General features: G+C 35.9%; 1 protein-coding gene and 1 long non-coding RNA gene across 9 annotated transcripts in view; both read left to right on the forward strand.

Moving 5' to 3' along the window:
• LOC128092445 (uncharacterized) overlaps window positions 1–22,385 on the forward strand; it is a 60,609-nt gene extending 38,224 nt beyond the window's left edge. The window contains exon 3 of the long non-coding RNA XR_008211777.1: window positions 22,152–22,385. This is a non-coding gene — a long non-coding RNA (uncharacterized LOC128092445). The remainder of the gene's footprint in view (window positions 1–22,151) is intronic.
• The window catches only part of LOC120423869 (fasciclin-1), a 634,253-nt gene that overhangs the window by 271,889 nt on the left and 337,618 nt on the right, over window positions 1–24,746 (forward strand). The gene's annotated exons all lie outside the window — the stretch shown is intronic.

Consider the following 24,746-nt stretch of genomic DNA (forward strand, 5'->3'; position numbering starts at 1 on the left):
TTTCAAGTTATTCAATTAATTCGAGTATTTTGTTTTTTGAATTAATTCGAGTATTTTGTTTTTTCAAGACCTTGAAGTATTTCTTTTACTTTAAGTAATTCATGTGATTCATGTAATTAATTCAAGTTGTTTAAGTCATTCAAGCATTTTATCATTTTCAAGGACTTTTTCGATTACTTTTATTTTTCATGTATTTCAATTATTTCAAAGATTCCAAGTATATTAAATTTTCAAGTTTCTATTATTTAAAGTCTTTCTGCTTTGTTTTTTTTTTGTTATGATATTGAGCATTTTAGGTTTGTCGAGTATTTTGATCATATGAAGCTTGAATTTTTTACGTGTTTCAGTGTTTTAAAAATATGTTAGTGATTTCGAATGTTTTAAATGTTGTTGAAGTATTTTAAGAATTGTTGACACGTCAAATACTTCCTGTTTAAATATTTTATCATGTATTCCAAGCTACAAAAATATTCCAACTGTTCAAGTAATCTTTGAAAATATTGTAAATATTGAAAGTACAATAAATAGTTTATGTATTTCAAGTACCATTTTATTCGGGTTTTAGAATGATTTTCACTTCATAAGAACATTTTTTAAATTTTAAACTGTTAACTGTTTTATGTTATTAAAGTGTTTGAAGAATTTCATATATTTGAAAACATCGACAAATTTCTATTGTTCCAAGATTTCTTTTGTATATTCAGATGAATTTCAATCATTATTATCACTTTTCGGTTTACATAAACTCCTTAAAATATGATGCTTTTATACGGTTTTTAAAATTTTATTCAAAAAAGGAAATTAATTTAAATCAGTTATTTTATTTATTTAGAAACACTTAAAAACTGGTATTTTTGTCAAATTTTTGCTCAAATAATTTAAGTATTTCATGTACTTGGTACTTGAAATACCTTAAAAATCTTAAATTATTGAAATTCTTAAAAAAAATTTAAATAAAAAAACATGATATGAATGAACATGATTGAAGTGCTTGAAAATTTAAAAAGTGTTAAGAAAATAAAAATATTTGATACACTCCAAATATTTTTAAAACTGGAATCACTTGAAAATGAATAACTTTAAAAACATAATATAATAGAATTACGTGAAATGCTTGAAATACTAGAAATATTTTAAATTTGGATGTGTACATCGAGGGTTACATACATGTATAAAATCAAAAAAATAATCATGTTACTGAAAATTTATTAAATCCTCTAAAAAAATGATTTTCAATCACTCCTGAAACGTTTATAAAGATATTTCATGATTAAACTTAGTAAGAGACGATTAAATCTAAAAAAATGAATTAAATTATAGAAAAATTAAAATATTAACATTAACTGAATTACTTGAAATACATGACTTATTTGTATTACTAGAAATGCTTGAAAAACACAAAATACTTGAAGTACAGGAAATATTTTAAATTCTTTATGAAATTAAAATAAATGAAAAAGATACTTGAAATATTTACTTCAACTACTTGAAATACTACAAATATTAAAAATCAATTTGAAATACTTGAAATCCTTGAAATAGCTACAAATGTTGAAATGCTTGGGTTCAAGAAATACTTGAAAATTTGATTTACTTGAAATGCTTAGAAAAAAATGAATACTTGAAATTCTTTAAACCCTTGAAATACTTGATGCACCGTGAGGGGGTGAGATTGGGTCATACAAATTTCTGCATTTTTGTATGAACCAATCTCACCCCTGATTGCGGTACTTATAATACTTGAAATGCTGGAAATACTTATTATACTTAAAATCCATGAAAACTGCAAAAAACTTGAATTACGTGAAATCTTTAAAAACCTTCAAAAACTTGGTACACTCGTATACAAGGGGTTAATCACTTCGAGTATACTGCATACGCGTATCATACGCACATAATATTCTCATTGTCTGCATACCGTATTGACGATATAGACCCCATATTCGTCGCATATGAGGTTATATCTACCCAAATATTAGCGTGGATATCATACGCGCATAATATTCGCGCGGTATTCCTAGGTTGCATACCGTATCGACTCCAATATTGGCTTCATATTGGTGCAGTATCAGAAGTGAATTGCCCTTTGCTCGTATACCTGAAATACCTTAAATATAAAAATTACTCGTAATATTTAAAATCAACTTAACATACTTCAAACTATTGAAATGCTCAAAATGATTGAAATGAATAAAAATCTTAGAAAGGAATGATTCATTCGTTGAAAAGCGAAATGTGATTAATCTGTTAATTAATTGTTTGTTTGAAAGTAAAAACGGTAAATTATGCAAATTATTAATCTAAATCGCTCCCAAAAGCCCATTGATTAAAAACTTTAATTTATCCATCGCTGATGTAACATTACTAGTGTGGGTAGTGGTGCTGCTTGAAACATAACTTAGCCATCGATAGCGGAACAGGGCGGTTGGTGGTGGTGTTGTTGCAGAGATTTCTCTAGAATTGATTGAGTGAATTCTACGGAGAGCTCTCTAAAATACTTTTTGGCTAAGAGTATCTATTTAAAAAGTTGTTTGTATTAAATCGAATAACACATACGCCGTTTTGATAAAAGTTGCTTGAATATATGGAGGGTGGAGGGTAAAGATCCGTTTAAAATATCTGGAGGGTGGGAAGTTGGAGGGTAACTAAACCGCGCTATATTCTTCTAATTTTTTTTATTACTAAACTCGATTATCCAATGTCCTCGGAAAAAAATCACTTCGGATAATCGATCACATAAAAAATCTTCACTGTCTTGTTTGGACTGTTTTTGTACCAATTTTAATATTTTCAGACAATTTCCATTTTTTTTTTTAATTTGTGAAAATTTATAAAATTACTGAACAACCTAAATGTGTTCCAAAATAAATGAAAATTTATCTATTTTTTGTCGAAAAAAAAACATTGTTCTAATCGAACTTTTTGTGTCATTTTGAAATTTTCAACTGTGCCACGACCCTCGCTTGCTTCGCCCCATTTATTTGGATAATCGCGAGCGAGCGGAGAATCGTTGTCTTGTGTTTGCACATAATGAAGGAAAAGCAAAAGTTTTGAAGGGAAACGGAAATCATGGGAGGTGGCATGGGAGGGGGTGGGGGGGAAACTGCCACAATCAGGAAGACAGAATATCCTGAAGAGAAATGATTTTGCAAGGATGTGCGAGTATTCTACATGTTGAAAAAAAAACGTTGCTGTAATTGTCTTGTCGACATGTCAATCAAGTTTGTGTGTGTTTGCGCTCAATTTTTGGGAAGAATTTCATTTTATATCTATTTGGAGATGAGTTGTAAGAGAAAGGGGGGGGGTGCGAGGGGATGTTGGATTGGCAAAATGTTACCGTAATTAGCAATGTTTACCCCTCCCCATGGGGAGGGGTTGATTAATTATTCCGTCACTCCGAACCAGCTGAGCGATGACAGTTGGTGACAATTTGCTAGTTTGTCTTGCTGGAATTGCTTAATGAGATAGCTTTTCCGAGTGACTTGTTGAGCGCATCAAATTTGATGTGCTACTTTGCAAAAAGCAAGAAAAATCTTGTCATAGTGTGAGTTAAGTGACAACTCATGTCATGTGACAATCAAGAGAAACAATTTTTTAAACAAAATAACATTATGTTTGACTTAACACTCACTCACTAGTTTGGTTGTAAAATAAATATGGGCAATAACTTTTGAAAAGGTCGTACTAAGAGCAATTTGGCAAGCTTTTAAATCTTGTACTAATTTATTCAATTTAGTTCTTAAAGAACCATAAAATTGAAATAAATTATGCACAATTCTAACCTTACATGAGGCCAAAACCCCCCAATAAAAATGCCACCGGAAACTTTCCCTTCGCGAAACATACACGAAAGTTCATAAAACTGTTGATTTATGGTGTTAAACCTGGGCGTAAATCCCGCAAACAAATTCCCTCTTGAAAGTCGCACACACAACTGGTACAAGAAAGCTCTGCTCATTTGGCGTGCAAAACAACAAGAAAAAAAAAATGTAACACACCCCGGCAGGTAGGCTTTTATCTTTAGAACCCCCTACCTTGGCGGTGTAGCCCCGGTTGCCTACCTCGAAGGCGCCAAAGCCAAACGAACCGGAACGCACCGGGAGAAGGAATGTTACCGACGCTAAAAGTCGAAGTTGTAACCATTTGTTACCTTACCAGGAGGTGGATTTTCGTGTGTGTGTGTGAAATTGTGTGAACTCATTGTTTTTTACGCGAGCAATTCTTTAAGCCGTGAAGCGGAAACGGCTTTGACAGTTGTAGCGGCCGGGTAGGAAAAAAAACACTCGTTGAAGTTAGGCAACATTCAAGAGGTGGTTTTAAGGTGGATTTTGATATTGGAGAATTCAAATCTGCTGTTTGAGATTAAAAAGCTACTAACTATGTTTTAAATTTTATTCAACTCTGAAAATCTACCATGGTATAATACTTTTTAGCTTTAGTACTTGAAATTAGTGTAATTCAAATTCCAATTCTAGGCCTATCAACAGTATCTTTCGGAATTGCAAAAAAATATTATGCAACTTGTTACCAACTGTTCTTTTGTTTTTTTCTTTCATAGAAAAGTTGTTTGACAATATTTAAAAAAATCGGTTTGTTTAGAAGAAATTTTCTGACCAATCTGACAAAGTTTTAGGTTGGGATTTTTTTATATTTAACTTGGATCCCGATAATTCTTTTTTTTTTGTTTAGGACTAAAAAAGTCAAATTTTGATCTACAGTGAATGACAGACGTTAAGATTTCGGCCAGGTATTTTTTTTAAGAAATAGCGATTTTTGGAAAGTTTTCAAAATATACTGACGTTTTTTCTGAAGATCATTTTTGGATATAAAATAACATTTTCTACATACAAGTACTTAAGGAAATTAAGTCCACTGCACAGTGGTCCAAAACCGAAATCTAGCGTGACAAAATTGATAGCGGCCACACGTTGAGATTTAGAGCTTTGGTGTCTTGGGGACAAATTATCAGGGCCAATAGGGGCATCTTTTGGTATGGTGGACAATAGGGTAGTTCAAATTTTAGGGTGGTTCAAAATTTTTATTTTGGTGGGGTGACAAGATAGCGCTTCTGTGTCTTTAAAAATGAGCATTTTTAAATCGTTTTTTGCCCATAACTTTAGATAGAATTTACAAAAAATCGTTTTTCAAGAATAAAAATGTTCATTTTGACAAGCTCTACAATTGTCTAGAAGGACCGAAAATGTACAAAATGATCTAGTGATTGTAGAAGAAGAAATAAGTTCTAGCTGAAATATTTCAAGAATCAACAAATTAATTATTTTTACAAAAATGGCTCTAGAAACTTCCCGTTTGAAGATAGAGCTTTGTGCTATTCAGCAAAGTTCCTCAGAATGGTGCTCCTTACAAATTTACGGAATTTCGTCATCCCGCCAAAAGATGCCCCTATTGACCCTGATCATTTGTCCCCAAGACATCAAAGCTCTTAATCTTAACGTGTGGCCGCTATCAATTTTGTCACGCTAGATTTCGGTTTCGGACCTCTGTGCACTGTTTCGAGATAGCGAAAAGCCTATTTTTTTTAATTTAATAAAATGGTGTCAATTTGTTCCAAGGTTGAATTTGTAATTTCAAATTAATGAAACAAAACTCTAAAACGTCATTTTCTTTTATCGTTGCACAGTGGTATTCTAAATCGCAAAATAAGTGGGAATCTAATTTTCAAAAAAAAAGTGAAGTTTTAGAGCTTTATGAAGTGTTTGGCTTGGTTGAAAATCAGGGTAGTTCATTATTAGGATGTTTATAAAAAACTTATCAGGCAACCCCAAAAAAAATAATTAATTTTGTTTCTATAAAATTGCGATAATTCGTGATGGTTACAAGTAAACCCCTGACGTTTATACACGTTTTTTTGTAATTGTCTGCTCTAAATTTTTGTAGAACATTGTTATTAGAGGGTGACGAGCGGGAATTCCCGGGAAATCGACCATTTTTGGACCTCTCGATTCCCGGGAAATTCGGTCGAGACTCCCGGGAAATTTTCAACTTATAAATATTGAAGCAAAATTATATAAACTAATCAAGAATTATTTGAAAAATTCAAAATTGTTTGGAACATTGGATGTTTAATGTTCGATGTTCAAATTCAAATAAACCAATGCTTCTCTAATCTTCCTATTCATATTTTTTATTTTTTAAATTTTAACTTGTCAAAAATTCCAATAACTATAATCGAGAGAATCCAAAAAAATGTGGACCCCAAAATTTACCTTAAAAGATACTCTGCAGTTACACCCTAGAAATGAAATTTAATGTTTTCTTTTTAATAAATCCAGAGTGTTTATAGGGCGTTATGAAAAAAACTCTAGAAATATTATTTTTATTTATTATTTCTAAGAGGTAAAAGCTTTTTCAAGATAAGTTCAAATTCCATATCTTCTCTCGAGCATAGCAATCCTTATTTTTTTAAAATTCTAAGTACCTAAGTTAATTTTCAAGGTAATTTCTTTTTTGATGTCAAAGCGATGTAATTTTATGTTTCACGTCAACCTCAATATTAAACTCTGGAGCGGTAATCTTTGTAAAGTTAAGGTTCGCCAATTGTGAATACTCCGGTTTTCCTTTAACTGTAAATATATCTTCAATTAAAATTTACAGTTGCCCTTAAAAAGGATGAAAAAAAATTAAATTGTTGTTTTGAGTCGTTCTTTATCATATTGCAAAAATCTCGATACTGGGAAATTATAATAATAAGAAGTTCATGGAACAAGTTTGTGCAACATTTGAAAAGTCACTCATTGCGAATTATGATTCATAAACATTTTAAAACAATTATAGTAAACTATATAGTTCCTAAAAATTATGAGTATACTTAATTTAACGAATAAATAACAAATTTAATACTTTTCTTTTTAAATTTTGCCACTATTGGCATAGTAAAAAAAACTCCCGGGTCCCGGGAATTCCCGGGAAATGGCCAAATTCAACTCTCGATTCTCGGGAAATTAAAAATCTCGAGAATCGTCACCCTCTAATTGTTATACTAAAAAAAAATACCCTGCAAGTTAGGAAAAAGTTTTCAAATGAAAAAAATTGTTCTAAATGAAAATATGACCCTGATGGGCTGTTACAGATTCGATAAGTACATTCAATTCCCCATTTAAGGACCTGTCCAAAAAACATTAGCAGTCGAGGAACAAAAAATGGCAGAATTATGGAAACAAAATAGTCACTTTGACATCAAATTTCCAAATCATCACCGTTTCAGGTTGAAAATTATTGAAAAATACATAATTGGGAGGGGTCGTACCGCCCCTCCGTCACGAGGTATCGAAAAGTGGAGCTCCGATTCATAATCAGGGACAAAAGTTACCCCTTAGGACAAAGTTTCACGCAAATCAAAGTGGGGTCGGGGCAACTGCTGTGTGAGTTGGCGTATTCTTATCTGATCTAATCTAATCTAGTTCAGTCGAAACAAATAGAATTTAAACTAATTTGGTCAAATCATACACGGGTGGAAATCCTGTAACTTTATGTTATCAAATGTTTAATGTTTCCAAAATCGTCATATTTTTTTAGATTTTGCTGTAAATGTTTTCGAAACCGACTACATTCTATCCAAAATCGGAAAAAATGATGATGAGTTTGGGAACATTTTGATGTTTACAAATCCGACAAGGGAGTTACCTTATTTGCTTACATGATTTCCACCGTGTACCTAATCCAATCAAACCTAATCTTATTAAATCTAATCAAATTCAATCTTACTGGATGTAATCTGACAAGATTAAATTTTATAAATTGTGATGTTATCTGATCATTTCTAATGTAATCTTATATTATTTGGTTCAATCGAATGTTATCTGATCTAATCTATTTTAATATCATCAAAACGTATCGAATCCAACACAATCTAATCTAATCTAATCTAATTTAATCTAATTTAATCTAATTTAATCTAATCTTATCTAATCTTATCTAATCTATTCTAATCTAATCTAATCTAATCTAATCTAATCTAATCAAATCTAATTTAATCTAATCTAATCTAATCTAGTCTAATCTAATTAAATCTAATCTTATCTAATCTAATCTTACCTAGTCTAATCTAATCTAATGTAATGCAATCATATCTTATCTAATATAATCTAATCTAAACTAATCTAATCTAATCTGATCTAATCTAATCTAATTTAACTTAATCTAATCTAATCTAGTCCTAACTAATCTTTTCGAATTTAATCTAATTTAATCTTATCTAATCTAATCTAATCTAATTTTGTCTAATCTAATCTTATCTATTCTAATCTAATCTAATCCAATCCGAATCAATTTAATTCAATTTAAGTTGAAGCCGTTGATCATTTTCGAAGAAAATTGATCATCACTATAAAATATTCTGTATTAAATTTAATTTAACAAATTTCAGGACCAAAAAGAATCAGCATGCGCCGGTTGTTGCCTCCTGGAAGCCACTGAAAGAATGTTTGATCTAAATCAATTGTGCTTCAAAATTTATAAAATTTTGTGGCACAGTCATTGACGTCCTAGTTGGCAATCATTGATTAATGACGATTTCCATAACTTTACAAGGAATGGGATAATCGTTATCAAAAGGAATCAGCATGTGTAGGGTACTATTCTAAACAACTTGTTGAAAGAATTTTATCAAAATATTGAAAGCGACGCAAAATTTATATCTTTGAACGAAAAATCATGACAATGATGGAAGTCTTCACGTTAATCCAATCCAATCTTAACTAATCCAGTTTAATAATTCTAAAATAAATTTTATTTAAATGAAGCACTTAAATCTAAATCTGAATCTGAGTTATATGGAATGGAATTGACCTTTCGATAATATTTCTTTAATCTACAATCAGGCTTTAATAAGCCTTTAAAAAATTTCAATTGCAATTGCCTCAACAATCAAGCCTTCGGACACCTAGTTTTGAGTAGGAATCTCGCAATCGAGAAATCCAAGGCAAAACTGTAGAGCGAATAATTTGATTTTTTTTTTGATGTTTTCAAGAGTTTTACAAAATTCAAAATGTGGCAACTTTAAAACAAAACAACAAATTTAAAAATCAAGCTTTTTATTTATTTATCTAGAGTTTTTTTTAAGGTTCTATATACATATGCAAGACGATAGCTTATAGGTCCTTATTTAAAAAACTCTAATTATGTTTTGTGGTCAAGACGAGGCAAAAAAAGAGAAATTGCAAACTTCTAGCTCAACTTTCAAATATTGTTGCATAAAGTATCATAAAACGCCAGTTACTGTACTCCCAAAAAAAAACCGCAAAATATCAATGAATTTTTGATAATTTTTTTTCGGTAGTCTTTTTTTAAAATTTTGATTTGTTCGTTCGTGTACCAAACTAAAACAAACAAAGTTTTTTTTTTAATAAGATTTTTTTAACAGAAATTAAACCTTTCACAACTGTTTTGATCCTTTTAAAAGTCTTTTGGTTCCACTTTCTGGCACACCCCGTGCCAAGCTCAAAGCAGGTCCTCAAGAACAGTTACATATTCTGCAGCGCTTCACACATCGTTTCCAGTTTGAATTTACAGCACAAAAAAAAAAGAAGTCAAGTGTTCCCAGCAAGTACCAACCGTGTTGCCTTTAATGGTTGTTGGCCAAGTGCGTGGGAAATGTCGGAACTCGGGTAAAGCCTCCCCTCCTTACACTCATTTACGGAAATAAAACAACATGGTGACATTTTTTTTCTGATTTTGAAGTGGGCGTAGAAACAGGTGAAATTAAATCCGGCTACGTGGAAATTGTGACCTCACGTCCACGTCATGAAGTCTGCGTGACTAGGAGTTTAATTTGGGACCTTTTTATTTCTCGATTTGATCTAGATTTTAGAGAAGCTGCTTTAATTTCGGTAAATCTGGCAGCACTGCCACAAATCAAACTTTTCGCAACAAAACTTTAATTAAGCTCCAATAATACCGCGCAATAAATTACCCGGAACGCGGTTGGTTGGTTGGTTGGTTACTACACCGTTTCAATCGCGCAAAGTTTACCCAAAGGTCATCGGAGGGGAGAATCCCTAATGGACCTTTCCCAACTTTTCCGCTCAAGATCTGGCATCGATTTTAAGATCGAATAGCCCCCGAAGGGAAGCGGAGCTCGCTGCTTAAGATGTTAATAAATTGAAAAGTTTTAATTAAAATTTGTTGCGAAGGATCACGGTGGTGAGTTCCGCGACCTTTTTTTGCCCCTCTGCGGACCAATTGGCTCCGGGGTTAGCCTATCGGTCGGGGCCAATCTCGGATTAAGTTGTAGCCGAGTGCTCTAGTGGTGATATAAATAAGTTTTTTGCGAGGGCCATAATATTGTAGCGGTTTTTTTTCCTTGCTGGTTCCTCACTTATTCAGGAAATAACTTTTTTTTTGCAGAATTTTCCATTTTTTCTTCCAACTTTTTGTTACAACAAAAAAAAAACGGAAAATGGAAAACTTTTTCGCGAGCAGATTTTTTCTTGACGACCACATTAACATGACTGATTGCTGGATTCAACGAGAAGCGTTTTTTATGGTCCGTCCAACGGCGTGTCCTGCAGTAAATCACGCTAGGAATTATAATTATAAACAAAAGTGAGCTTTTCATCCTTATTTTATGGTCCGTTTTGGGGTGGTTTCGTGCGCTGGTGCGAGCAAGTTCCAAAGATTACGTAATTGTTTTTGTAATAAAACATTCTATCAGTTTGTTGCGTCTCTTTTGGACAATCCCTTCTTGTCACAACGGACAAGCCTCACTGAAACAGGACCGCCCGATTAGGGTGAGCCCACAGTAGAGGAAAGTAGCAGTTGAAGAAATCGTCATTTTTTTGTGACTCGACGACGTTGCGATTGCAAAAGCGTAAATTTTAATTCAACTCGGTGAGAACAGCTGGAGCTGAAACGGAGCGAGCCCCGCTGACGTGACGTGTGTGCGTTTATTCGTAAATTAATTAGCGTGCAATTAAAGTGAGATTTGCCAGAGGCTGCAGTGAGTTTTACTGCAGGTGACCGGTAAGGTGACATTCGTGTGTTAAGTTTGTTTGTGAAAATTTGAAAATATGTTTTTTTTAAAGCAAATTTACTAGTGTTTTATTAGGTTTTATTAGGTTATAGCCAATATTTTTCAAGAATGTTGTCTTTTCAAAAACCCTCGAAATTTCAATTAAAATGTATGTACAATCAGCTCCATACAACTCACAAGTCATTCCCCTTCGTTTAAAATCATTCTGGACATGTTTGAGCTAACATAACATATTTTGAGTTGCAAAAAGTGTTTTTTCCATAAAAAAAATATTTTCTTTAAAACATCGTTTCTTAAACAGCTAAATTGCAATTTTGCATACCTATTTTCATTAAACTAATAAAAATTTGACTTGTTTGTGTTCAAAGCTTGTTTGCATAAATTCAAAAATTATTAAAACTTAAAAATTAAAATACACAATTTTTTTAATTTTTTTTTTTTAAAGAATTCCAACAAAGAGAAACGAAATAAAAAGAACAAAAATCATCATTTTTTTAAACATTCAAACGATGAAAAAATAAAATATTTAAAAATAAAATCAGAAAAAAATTAAAAACTATGAAATTAAAATAACATCAATTGTGAAGATTTAAAAAACATATGTGTAGCATAAATTAAAAAATATATTATCAAATATGGCAAACTTTCCGACAATTTAAACAAATAAAAAAACAGAAATTAATAAAGATAATTTTTTTTTAATTTAAAACAGCAAATGAATTTTGAAAAAATCTTTATATTCAAAAGTTCCTGCAATTCAATGCTGGTAAAAAAATGGCTATCAAAAATTTTAATATACTCACAAATTATACAATTTCAAAAACTTTAAAAGTTAAAGTCTGCCTGTGTGGATCAATCGGACCGCGCACTGGACTCACAATCCAGAGGTCGCCGGTTCAAATCCCGAGGCGCACGCAAAAAATTCTATGTGTAATTATAGGTAGGGTAGGGTAGTCATCAATGAGACACTTTTGGTTTTCAACTTTCAACGATTTTTCTATTTTTTTCATTAGCATGTTTTAATGAGCTTTTAGTTGCATTATCTTTCTTTTAATGTGTTCTAACATTGACCAAAATATGAGATCGATCCGACATCTACAGCCAGAGTTATTCAACTGTCTCATTGTAGACGCACTTGGCAGGAACAATGAGACAGCTGGGGAACAATGAGACACACTACGAAAATCAACATTTTTCTAGCAAAACATCATGTTTTTGTATTGTTCCATTGCAGGTGACTTGCCTTGAACATTTTAGAGCAATTTTGCCAACATGAAACTTTTAATAACAAAAGTTACACTAAAAAGTATTGAAATTTTGTAAAATCCATATATTAATACCAAATAACTTATTATTTTTGGTTAAATGAAGTTTAAACTCTATAAATATGCCAAAAATCACTTTTAATTCATGTTTTGAAAGATTTCCATCGATTTTGAAAAGTTTTTTGAAGAAAAATCAAAGTGTCTCATTGTTACCCATGGGCTGAAATGAGTGGGGAACAATGAGACAGCCCTGGATTCTGGGTATATTCTAAATTTTGGCCAAATCTAATGAAAGGACATTGTAGCTCAACTCAATCCCAATCGAACGTCGAAAGAAATTTGAAGAAATATTAGTTTTGGAGTAAATGGCAGCCTACGAGCGAAAAAGTATTTTTTGTCCATAATTTACTTTTACACCCCAGAATCAAACATGTATGAATAACTTTACAAGGGAGCGTCCATAACCAAAGCCACTAATATGGCAGACGTGCATCCAGTAGACACACCTTTCCCCCAAATATGAGCCTGATTGGTTGAAGCTACGACTTGTGAGAGCCATTTTATCATTGTTCCCCGTGTCTCATTGATGACTACTCTACCCTATTCAGTGCCCTCTCCCGTGCCATACCTTCACACTTAGGAGACCCGGGAGGCGGAGTCTTGTCGCAAAAAGAACGATACACGGCTGTGGATCCGTTGACGAAACCGCAAGGTTTAAGAGGGCCACATTACAAGGTGTTACGTCGATTCCGTTTTTTTTTAGTTTTCGAAAATATTTATTTAAGAAACATTAAACGATTTTGGGAATTTTAATTAGCAGAAATTTTGGAATTTATCATTTTTTTTAATTTAAGAATTGTCGAGTTTATTTCAATGTAATTTTTCATTTTTTCGGATTTAGAAAAAAATATTTTAAATTTTTTAAAACCTTTTAAAAACGTGATGTTTAAACGTTTTTTTAATGGTTTAAAAAAAATTAAAATATTTTACCGATTTAATCATTAACAGATCCCTTAATTTTCCAAAAATATATATTTAAAAAACATTAAACTTTTTTGGAATTTTATGGTTGATTGTTACTATTTTGGATTCTTTTTTTATTTTATCATTTAAATTTTTAAATTTTAACATTTCATTTTTTCCCCTTAATGGCGTGATGAGAGCAAGGGCGTCTATGCGAAGTGGTCATACACCCGAAGGGGAGGGAAACAAATTTGTTGTATGCGCCGGTGTTTGTAGCATTAATATTCGTACCAAAAAAAACTTATGCACGTGGGTGTACAGATTACCGAGTAAAAGATGATCAAGCTGTTCTCCCAACGATTTATAGTGTGTCCTTTATCCGAAACTCTTATTAAAAAAAAACTCCTTAATAAAGAAAAACAGGTTGCAAGGTCTAAAATTTTAAAATCTTAAAATTTAAAAATGTGTTTGAATTTTAAGTTTTTGAAATTTTAGAATTTCTTAACCAATTTTTTTAATTTTAGAATTTTAACATTTTTATAAGATTTTCGGATAAAGGGCCAACCATCTTCATAGGCCATCGAAAAATATTATGAATAATTGAATTATTCAATCACTTTCAAATTCTACTTTTCGCTGAAATCGAACAATCTCGTTGAAAAGGGGGTTTATTTATTTCAGTTTTTTTTTTTTTTTTTTTTTAGAATTCAGATCAGATTTCCTACAATTTGTCTTTGGACACTTTTTGATACGATGCAAAAGCATTCGAAGTATTTTAAAATTGGAAAAATAACTGGAAATGCTTATAGCTTGAAATAAAAGTTATTTCATTTGCCAAAACTGAAAAAAATATTGAAATTGTGTTTAACAATATTTTCGATTTGTAAAGGAATTAGGGAATCCCATACACGAAAAAATCAATTCTCGAAATCGTGAATTTAATTCACGAATGATAGGACCACGTAGGAATATGTGCACGTTTATGGTGCAAATGCATCATACTCATGAATAAATTCCTTCGTGGTTCTCACATTCGTGAACTTAATTCACGATTACGAGAATTGATTTTTTCTGTATAGCTTTGTTTGTTTGCCTGGATTTGTTTGTTCAAACGTCATCCTGCATACATTTTGCTTGTTTGTAAGTTTGCCTTTTGTGGACAGTTGTCCATACAAAAAAAAACTTTTTTGTATGGAGCGTGGACAATCGCCTTACCCCCCCCCCCCCCCTAAAGTGTCCACGTGGTTTATGGTTGGTCCCCAAGCAAGTTTGCGAGATTGACAAACTGTCAAACACGAAAAGTGCGACTTTGTTGGTTTGTTTATTTGCGGTAATGTAATAGCTCCTTGAAGACACCTGACAAATAACGCTGAATACACTCAACCCCCGTTGGTTGGTCACTTTTTCGTTTGACACTTTTTTAGTTTGTACCCCGTTGGTTGGTGAAAGTCAAACTAAAAAGTGACGAACTGTCACTTTTTACACGGCGCTCACGCACACTATCAAAACAAACGTTTGGCAGTGTGTGTGAACTCCGTGTAAAAGGGGTGTCAAACTAAAACGTGACCCCGTTCGTTTGACAACAGCTAGTGTCAAACCATCGGGGTTTGAGTGTATATGTTTCCGTAGTGTTCGTGAATTTTTTTTAAAAAGTGACAATTCGTCAAAAAAATGTCAATTTAAAAGGTGTCAAAACTAAAGCTATAAAATATTGTTAAACATTATTTGTCAGTTACTATTTTTTTTTTTTGAAATATTACCAAAACCACAATCCCTAACCATCTGTCAAATCAGAACAAAGCAACCCTCCCCTAATCCGATGTTTACCTTGTTTACCTAAAACTGCAATCTGATCTGCGATAATGTGCCATAATGTATCGCTTCAATCACAACAATGCATTTAACTGTCATCACACAACACAAAAGGGCACGTTTCACCTTTGAATGTTTCCCCTATTCCCTTGTTTTCTTCGACATTCCAGGTGCTAGGGTGACAACCCCACGGGACAATAATGCAATAAAGCACCGCCGGGAATCCGTGTGACCCGATTCCCTCATGCGTCCCTAATCCGATTCACCCGGGTGACGACGGTTCCATTTCTTTGCAAAAGAGTCCTCTTTTTTTCCTCTTGCACGGTGTCCCTTTCACCGGTTTGGCTTTTGTGTGCAAAACGTCGGGACTTAATAAAAACCAACGTAAACATTGCAATTACGGTGTTCGTTTCATTTTCGTTCCTTTTTTGTTCATTTTTGTTTTGTGTTTCATTACAGTACAGTGTAACCGCGCTGGTTTGACACAAACAAACATACGTAGAAAGTGACAGTTCTTTCAGAAACACACGCACACACATAAAACAAAAAAAAAAATGATGCCCACCAATGTTACGATCTTGGTTGTTTTGACAGTTCTCTTAAAAAGGTTTTGTTTTGTTTTGAGGTTATGACTATTTTCAGGGGTAATTGAAGAATAATAGAAAGCCACGCTCGAATCAGCTGAGGAAGGCGATATAAAAGTAACGGTTTGTTTGCAGCTCATCGCGATAATTATAGATGATCTCACCATCACCACTAACCACCATACAGGGCAAGAGTGAGGATAAACATTCTTTTTTAACCCCTAACCTTTCTCTTTCAACGTACTGCTGTCAAGATGGTGTACCGGTAAAGGTGATAACTTTTTCTCTGGAACTCTCAGTAAGTCGTTGTTCTGCATTTTGGGCCAAATTGAGTTAAGAACGCCATTTTGTGCAACCCTAAATGTCTCACCCAACAAAGCGTTTTTGTTATTGTTTACATTGCGTGCTTTATTTGTTTGTTTAGTCCAGGTCAAACATTAAAACGCGTTTTTCTCGAAACGTCAAAAAGCGACGTGCGTCTAGAAGTGACAGCACGTCTGACGTCTGTGAACCTATTAGTGCAAGAGAAAAGGAGAGCGGTTGGATCAAAGATTCATTATCGTGACAGTTGACTCTTAATCGCTGAAAAGTTTTCACCTTATCTTGAACCCTCTTGTTGCTCTTCTTCTCGCAACGGAAGCCGCCAGTTTTCAATGAAATGTTAATGTGCTAGAATGTCGCTTCAGAATGGGCGTTGCACACACGTTGGTTGGGGTCCCGGTCACCTGGTTCTCCGGGAATCCTCCGGAAGCAAAACCCAGCGGCTAGCAATAATTGTCGGAGCACACGTTAGCCCATATATTACGCGATGTAACAAAAGTTTTAACTCCTCTTTTGTCCTTCCCGGTAGGGAACACAGAACCAGGATTGCCTGGGAAGGACAATGTAATGTGCATACCAAAAGAAGGACAAGACAAAGAGAGTGCAAATGCATGGAAATGCGCTTTGAATATTTATTTTTATCAGTGCCGCTCGGATGGGTGACAAAGGGGGAAGGGTCCTAACCACACCGGGACCACGCGATCCGTTTTGGCTTTCAAATTCGGGTTGCTTCCGATTAGCATGGACGAAATGACTGGAAGTTGGTCTTTTGTTTGCTGGATTGAATGCTTCCAGCATCCCTTTAAGGCTTAGTCAAGGCCATTTGCTCCATCTACCAATGGTGAAACCCATGTACCATCTCGTTTAGCTAAACCCTACTCAACAGATCCACTTTGTCACCGCCGACGACGACGGGTAACACTTTGTTATTCACACCACGAACATCTTTAATATTTCATATTTACAGGTCTCGTCCGCTCTTCCCACCCCCTCCATGACGAGGTCATTTCCAGCACCGTCATCCTCCAGATCTCCAACGGATACCAAAAGAAGCAAAAGTCCCACGTTGTTGTTGCTCCCCTTCCCAGAAAACGCGCCACCAATACCAAAGCTCATCTCCCATCGTAGTCGTGCCAGCCACTTAATGTAATCCTCGCCAAATTTGCGCCATCATTCGTGAGTGTGTGTGTGTGTGTGTGTCCTCGTGACACGTGACACCCGGAACCCCCTCAAAAACCACCTCCCGTAACATTAACACCCCATCATTTGGCGCGCAGGCTAATTGGCGGACGATAAATGTCGCCATAAATTTCGGGAAAAACCTTTCCGGGAACTGCTCCGGTGGGGAAAACTGGGAGCAGAACCACTTTTCAGACGTTCGAGTGTTAATTTTTTTTGAGATCCCTCGACGGGTGTAGTGTGTGATGGAGGAATCTACCTAGGTATGTAGGATGGACTTTTCTTGGGACGCTTAAGAAGGTATTAGACTACGACAAATTATGTCGCACTTTTTCGCGTTTGGCAGTTTGTCAAACTCGCGAACAAAGCAAAATACAGGTTGACGTTTCTGCAAACAAATGCAGGCAAACTGTCAAAAAGTGCGAGTTTGTTCGTTTGTTTGGTATAGTCTAATACCTGCTTCAGCCTGATTATGTTCATCTGGTTTCCAACACTTGCGGACTCTTGAGACCCCGGAAACGCTTGAAAATCTTGGTCTCATAGACATTTTGAGATTTTTTTTTTGAGACGGCTAAGACAGACCTTTTGGATCTCTTGAAACGTCTAATGCACCTGAGCCGCTTGCGGTTTGAGGTCTCTTCAGACGCCTGTGACGTTTTGGATTCTTAGTCTATTGAGGCTTCTTATGCAAGTGACTATCTTAGTCTCTTGAGACGCCTAAGACGCTTTGGATACTTGAGATTTTTTTTGAGACGCCTAAGACTGTCGCTTGGGTCTCTGCGATATCTAGTGCACTTGAGGCGCTTGAAGCTCTCACCCTCTTGAGACGCTAAGAATTCTTGGTCCTTGGGTCTCTTGAGATTATTGAGACCCCTAAGGCTGGGTTTGTTAGATCACTGGAGACGCCAAGTACACCTAAGAAGTTTTAGACTCTGATAAGCGTTGGATTTTTGGACTGCTGCGTCTCTTACGATTTTAGGGACGCTAAAAAAATGCCTCTTGAATCTCTTGAGACATTGGGTACAACTGAGATGCTTAAGACGCCAGAGCAGCTTGAAATTTTTTAGACATTTGGGCCTCTTGAGATTGTCGAGACGCCTAAAACGGGTATTTTTGGTCTCTTGTGACGTCTAGTGCACCGGAGACACTTTAGAATTCTGGACTTTTTGGTCTCTTGAGATTATTGAGACGCCAATAAACTGGCCTGTTGGCACTCGTAAGACGTCTAGAGATGCTTGCGACTATTAGGTCTCTTGAGACGCCAGAGACGCTTGGAAATCTTGGTTTGTTAGGCCTCTTGAGATAATTGAGACGCCACAGATTTTGAGACGTTGAGTACAACTAAGACGCTTGAGATGCCAGTGATGCCAGAGTCGCTTGGACATTTTGATCTGTTAACCCTTTTTAAATTTTTTAGACGCCTAAGACTGGTATCTAGGTAGTCTTAAGACGTCTAGTGCACTGAGACGATTGAGGCTCTCAGTCTCTTGAAACGCCTGATACACTTTAGAGTTTTGGTTTTGGTCCCTTGAGATTATTGAGACACCGATAACTGGCTTGTTGAATCTTTTAAGACGTCTAGTACACATGAGACGTTTGCGACTATTAGGTCTCTTGAGACACCAGAGACTTCCGCTTTAGGCTCTTATTCTCTACAGACACCTTAGACGCTTAAGATTTAGGGTCTAATGCGTTTCTTGAGATAAATGAGACGCCAAAGACTGACCTGTTAGATCTCTTGAGACCTTGAGTACAACTGAGACGCTTGAGATGCCTCTTGACATTTTTGAGACGTCTAAGACTGATTTCATGGATCTCTTGTGACGTCTAGTGCAGTTGGGCGCTTGGGACTCTCAGTTTCTTGCGGCATTTGAATGCTTTGTCTCTTGAAGCTTTTGAGATTCTTGATACGCCGAACATTAGCCTCTTGGATCCTTTGAGACGTCTAGTCGCTTAAGGCTCTTGCGCCCTCTTAATGGGGTGCTTGAGGCTTGTGGTCTTTTAGGCCGTTAAAATGATAAGAATCCTGAGACGCTTAGGACGCCTGAGACGTTTAAGACGTTTGAGACGCTTGCTATATTTAGCCTCTAACCTTTTGAGACGCTTTATTCAATTGAGCCTTCAAGCGGTCCTTTTGGCCCCTTTTAAAATGCCTGAGACGATTGGGACTCGTGATCTCTTGAGTCATTTAAAATTAATACGATACCTGAGACGCTAAGGACTCCTGCAATGCTTAGTACGCCTGAGACGCTCGTTACTTTGGTCCATGCTCAAGAAGTTACTTGAGTCGCTTGATGCAATTGAAAATCTTAGTCTCTTGGGACCTTTTGAGACTTCGGAGATGTCTGCCTTCTTGAGTCATTTTTGAAATGATTGAAGCTTAAACTGTGGAGAAGCGTGAAATCTTAGACCTCTTGGATCTTTTGAGACGCCTAAGATTCTTGGGATTCTAGGTCTCAGAGCACTAAAGTGACAGCTGAACCTTGGTCTTTAAAGTCTCTTGAGATGACTGAAGCTTCCTAACAGTTTTCAGCTCTTCAAAGTCTCTTCGATGCTTGCGATCCTTGGTCTGAGTCGCCTGAGACGCTAGGATTCTTAAGTCTTTAGTCCCTAGAGTCACCCAACAAGCCCTAGATGATTAGGTTTTTAGACTCTTAAGAATCTTGAGCGTCTCAGGCGTCTCGGAACAAGGGTCACAAGCAGAGATAAAATAATCGCAAAAAATCAATTTCGCTTGCGAACGATCTTCACCCGCGAAAGAGAGAGGAGGCAAATCACGCAAAAGAATATCGCTCCCAAAATTCTCCAACAAAATCAATCTGCTGATGATTTTTTTTGTGAATTTCCTTGTCAGCACCACTCAAACATATTTATTTCACTTTGTTTACACACATTGTCCATCTACAAAATGTGACAGGTCATTTTTCGACGTGTGACGTTACACTTGCAAGTGCAGTAGTGAAAAAGATGTTCCGCCGAATAATCAAGATGATGATTTTTTTAGATTCCTTTTACCGATCTTTCGTGCGCGAGAGAGGAGAGCCATGATTGATGATTTTCTTTTGATGAGGATTATTCCATCGCTGGTCAAAAGTGTCGTAGACGCTTTAAAGCAGGCAGTTGGATCCCTCGAGACGCTTGAGACGCTTGAGACGCTTGATATGTTTGGCATTTTTTGAACTTTTTAGACGCCTACAATCCCCCTGAGACGCTTAAGGCTTGTTATCTTTTAAGACTCTTGAGATGCATATCTTTGAACTATCGTGAGCCGCCTTACTATTTTGTTTTTTTACTCCTGAGACGCCTGGGACGCTAAGAGCTAATTAATCTTGTATCACTTCTACAGCTTGCAATTCTTGAAAACCTTTAGATTCTTGGACGCCTAGTGATGCTTGAGAATTCTTACTGTTGCATGCAATTAGACACTCTTAAGACGCCTAAAAGTGCCTGAAACGCTTAAGACCGTGAGACTCTTGTCAATCTTGAGACGACTAAGGCGTATAAGATTTTCAAACTGTTTTTCCGATTGAGACGGCTAGTGAAATTACTAACATGCCTGAGACGCTTAGGATCTCTTGCAACTTTTGAGACGCTTGGGGCTATTGCGATCCTGCGATGCGATCTCGCTAGACTTGCAGGACTTTCGAGACGCCTAGGTCCCAAGCTCTCTTGAGACGCCTAGTGCTTCTAGGCAAGCTTTGATCTGTTGAGCCTCTGAGGATTCTTGGGATAACTAAAATGCCTGAGACGCTTAGGACCATTTGTTTCTTGGTTTTTGGAACTTTTGAGACGCTTAAAACGCTTGCGATCCTAGGTCTGCCAAGACTTCTGGGACTTTTGAAACGCCTTGGTTCCAAGCTCTCTTGAGACATCTAGAGCTTAAGACTCTTTGTAGTTGACAATTTTTGGAACCTTTGAGACGCTTGTATTGTCAGAGACATTTGGGTTCTTTAGCTACTTAATACTATGGGGAATTGGGAGGCCCTAAAGACTTTTGCATTTCGCTTGAGACGCTTAGAATTCAAATCTAGCCATCACTTAAGATTTCAAACCATTTCCCAAACTCAAACCAAGAATCGTAAAGCTTTAACGGAGTGAAAATTGCCCATAAATAAATTAACTCTTTCGCGATTCGTTTTCCCGAATCTTCATCGAGGAAAAGCTGCCCGAAAGAGTGTGACTGGGCGGGAAAAGTTTGCCCCCCCCCCCCCCCCCGTGGCTGGAGGTTTTCCACGCCACAATGACTTTCTTTTCTCGTCGCTTGACTGCACCGAGCCATTGTTTTTCCTGCTACGGGGAAAAGTTTTGCTTCATTGGAAAAGTTCCAGAGGGGGAGAGGGGTGGCATTCTGCGGCTGTATCGTCAAAACTTGAACCAATGAACTATCTCACCAACTTTGAGTGTGTGTGTGTGTGTGTGTTGTGCGCTTTTTGTTCAGGAATATCATCATGAGTGATGCTTCTTCCTTCGTTGAGGTTATGTGAGCTTTGCAGCATGAAGTGACAATTGAGGGGAAAACTCTCGAGGAAAAAGTTTTCCTGAAAGAGTTCAGTCAACACAGTGTCACTTTGTTGGGTGACAAGAAAATGGCAACAGTGTGGCAGGGAGAGAACTTTTCGTCATTATGCAAAAGCAGTTTTAGGTTAAACCTTGACAATTTAAGGAATTTTTTGAAAATTCTATAAAATTCGATCAATTTCAAATCATCAGGTAATCAAAGGCTAAATCGACAAATCCTTCTTCAAAAACACTTCTCTATACCACAGTCCACACCGCTTAACGACTACTTCCAATGATTTTCCACTTCAAACCATCATCCACCACTCAATCATTCATGGCTGCGGCAACCGTCCTCGACTCGAACTCGACTCAACCCAAACCAGAGGAGTAAAAAAATCCCCCAAATTCCTGCAACCCCATTTCCACAGGCTTTTTCCTCATTCATTCTGGCAGAGTTGATCCACGAATCGCCAGCGTTGAAAAAAAAATCCTTTCTTCTAACGACCTGTTTTTCGTCTCTCTCTCTCTCTCTTCCAGGTAAATCCCAGTTCACCCAAAACGGTCCCCACAGCCTTCAAAAGGGTGTACGATGGAGTTCGCGGAAATCCACCTCCACTTTTCCGTCCAAGTGGAAAATCTGGACTCGACATCGCGGTCCGCACTGATGACCGCGGTTTGATGGGCGCTGAAAAGGCGAGTTGGTCCAGAGGGGGTACAAATTACAGCAGGTTTTTTTTTGTTGTCTTGTCCAGGTGTGGACAGGTGCGCTCAACGAGCACTCGCGGATTACACAACATGTGTGGTCGGTGGTCGCGGGTTGTGGACTTTGTTTGTACGAGTTGTTGAAGTCGTGTTTTGAGCACTGATTTGGATCATCGCGGTGATGATGAAGGAATAATCGCTTTGAAGGATTTGCAATGACCTGTATCGATTAAAACATCTCTCCAAAAAAAGTTGCTAATAAACTAACTCGCCATCTTTGAAATCTCATAATCGGCTCTACTCTCCAGCGTCGTACAACTTAAGTCCCTAATTGAAACGGAAGCGATTTCGTTAACGAGGTGTCCCCCTCCTTCCCACCACTGGAGCTCAGTACAGCCATTAACACCAATAATGAGAAAAACAAACACCTCCGCGGCGTGGTCTCCCCTTGCGTAAACACAGGTCGTCCTTCCTCTCCCATTTCCCTAATACTGCTACGGTCTGTTGATGTATTTTTCGGTCCTTTCCTGGCCCAGCATGATCCTATTAGTGGGCCTCACCCTCCCCGACTTTCAACCCACCAAAGATGTTGTTTTTTTTACTTTTCACAATTTCCGATGAGCAGTGTAACTTAATTTTAAAAGTCGACGCAGTTTCGACCTATCTGGCCAACCAGAGCCAAAAGGGTGGCCGCGCGACGTCTGCGTCGTTGCGGCGCCAATCGGGTGACGCCGTCGATGGATGACGGAGTTGGGGCATTCGGCAGCGCGCAGGATGTGGTCTCGACGTTGGGTTAGCTGGTGCCTGATGGGGATGATGCTGGATTTTAATTGGGCCCACGGAAAGTACACAGAAAAAAATAATGTAAATTTGGAAGCTGTAATTTTTGAAGGTTGAATATTACCTCTTTTATGATGTAATTTTACCTCAATTTAGACTGAAAAAGTGACATTACACCAGAAAAGTGGTAAAATTACACATTTCCAGAGGTAAAATGACACCTTTTTCTGACATAAAAGATGTACCCCTTCCCAGATGTGATATTACCATGATTTTTTTTCTGTGTAGATGAAGTTTGAAATCTCACTTGAGATGTTACGCGAATTTACGGTTCATAAGAGTAGCCGGAATTACTTCCAGAGTTTTAAACAGGTCCTATAAACATGAAAACACAGCTTAAGCTATTTATAGGAAAAAAGAAATCTAGACTTGTATTGCCAAAATAGATAACAATCAGAATTTTATCGAAATCAAAACATGTAATAATAAAAAAATGGCATAAAAATATTTTGCTGAATATTGTTTAATGTTAAATTTTGTAAATAAAATCCTATTTCATCTTTTCAAAAGCTGGTTGAAAAGCTCATGCTTCAAAATTGGCGATTCATTCCATCTTTATTTCCTCCAAAATATTTTGTCCGAATTTAAATAAGGGAAAACGATTTAAAGATTCAAAAATCCAAAATAAAAGATGTAATAAAATCTTATGGAAACAAACAAGAATTGCTTGAAGCGAACCTCAAAAAGTAATTTCCAACCAATAAAAAAAAACAATTGCTTTTATACAAATTTTACATACAAAAATTGTCTTTAAATCTTTATCTTTATCTTGAGAATCACATTTCTTCGGCAAAGTTGTAGGTAAAAATAAGAACAATTTGAAAAAGAAACATTTAAAAACATTTAAAAATACATTTCTTATGTTTATATTTAAAATTTCAACAAAATAAATCGAGTTTCTTCAAAAACACTTATAATGTAAAAAAACAACTATTGATTCGATAACAAAAAAATAATGTCAAAAATGGAAATTTTGTGAAATTATTTGAAATATATATTTTTAGATGCAAAGACTAACATTTGAAAATGGTCTAAATTTACATGTACAGCCATTTTCAAGCCCAGAAATGATACTTTATGCAGCAAGTTGCCATGTAAAAATACAGCAGGTGCCTTCACGTTGATTTAACGCTGATGAGTGCTGAAAAAAATCGAGTTTTACAACGAGTTGCTTACGACATCTTAGCTGCACTTATTCACAAAAATACGTATTTTTCCTGTATTTTGGGAATGCAATGTTTCTTGAAAAAATACCCAAAATTATAGTTATTGCAATATGCGTATCATATGATCGGGATTTTTCATACATTTCAAATGTTTTTTTTTTTTTAAACACTAAAAAAAATCACAGAACTAGGAATTTTAGAAAAAAAAAATCACAAAATTTTAGTTTTTAACAATATGTATCAAACGATCGGGATTTATTCATGCATTTCAAAAGTTATAACACAATTTTTTGAAAATTCTCAAATTTTCACAAAACTACGTATTTTTGGAAAAAAACTCAAAATATCATTTTTTACAGTGGGTCTCGTGGCGCAGGGGTAGCGGCTTCGGCTGCCGATCCCGATGATGCTATGAGACGCGGGT

This window comes from Culex pipiens, chromosome 1 (genome assembly GCF_016801865.2).
Source record: "Culex pipiens pallens isolate TS chromosome 1, TS_CPP_V2, whole genome shotgun sequence".
NCBI classification, from domain to species: Eukaryota; Metazoa; Arthropoda; class Insecta; order Diptera; family Culicidae; genus Culex; species Culex pipiens.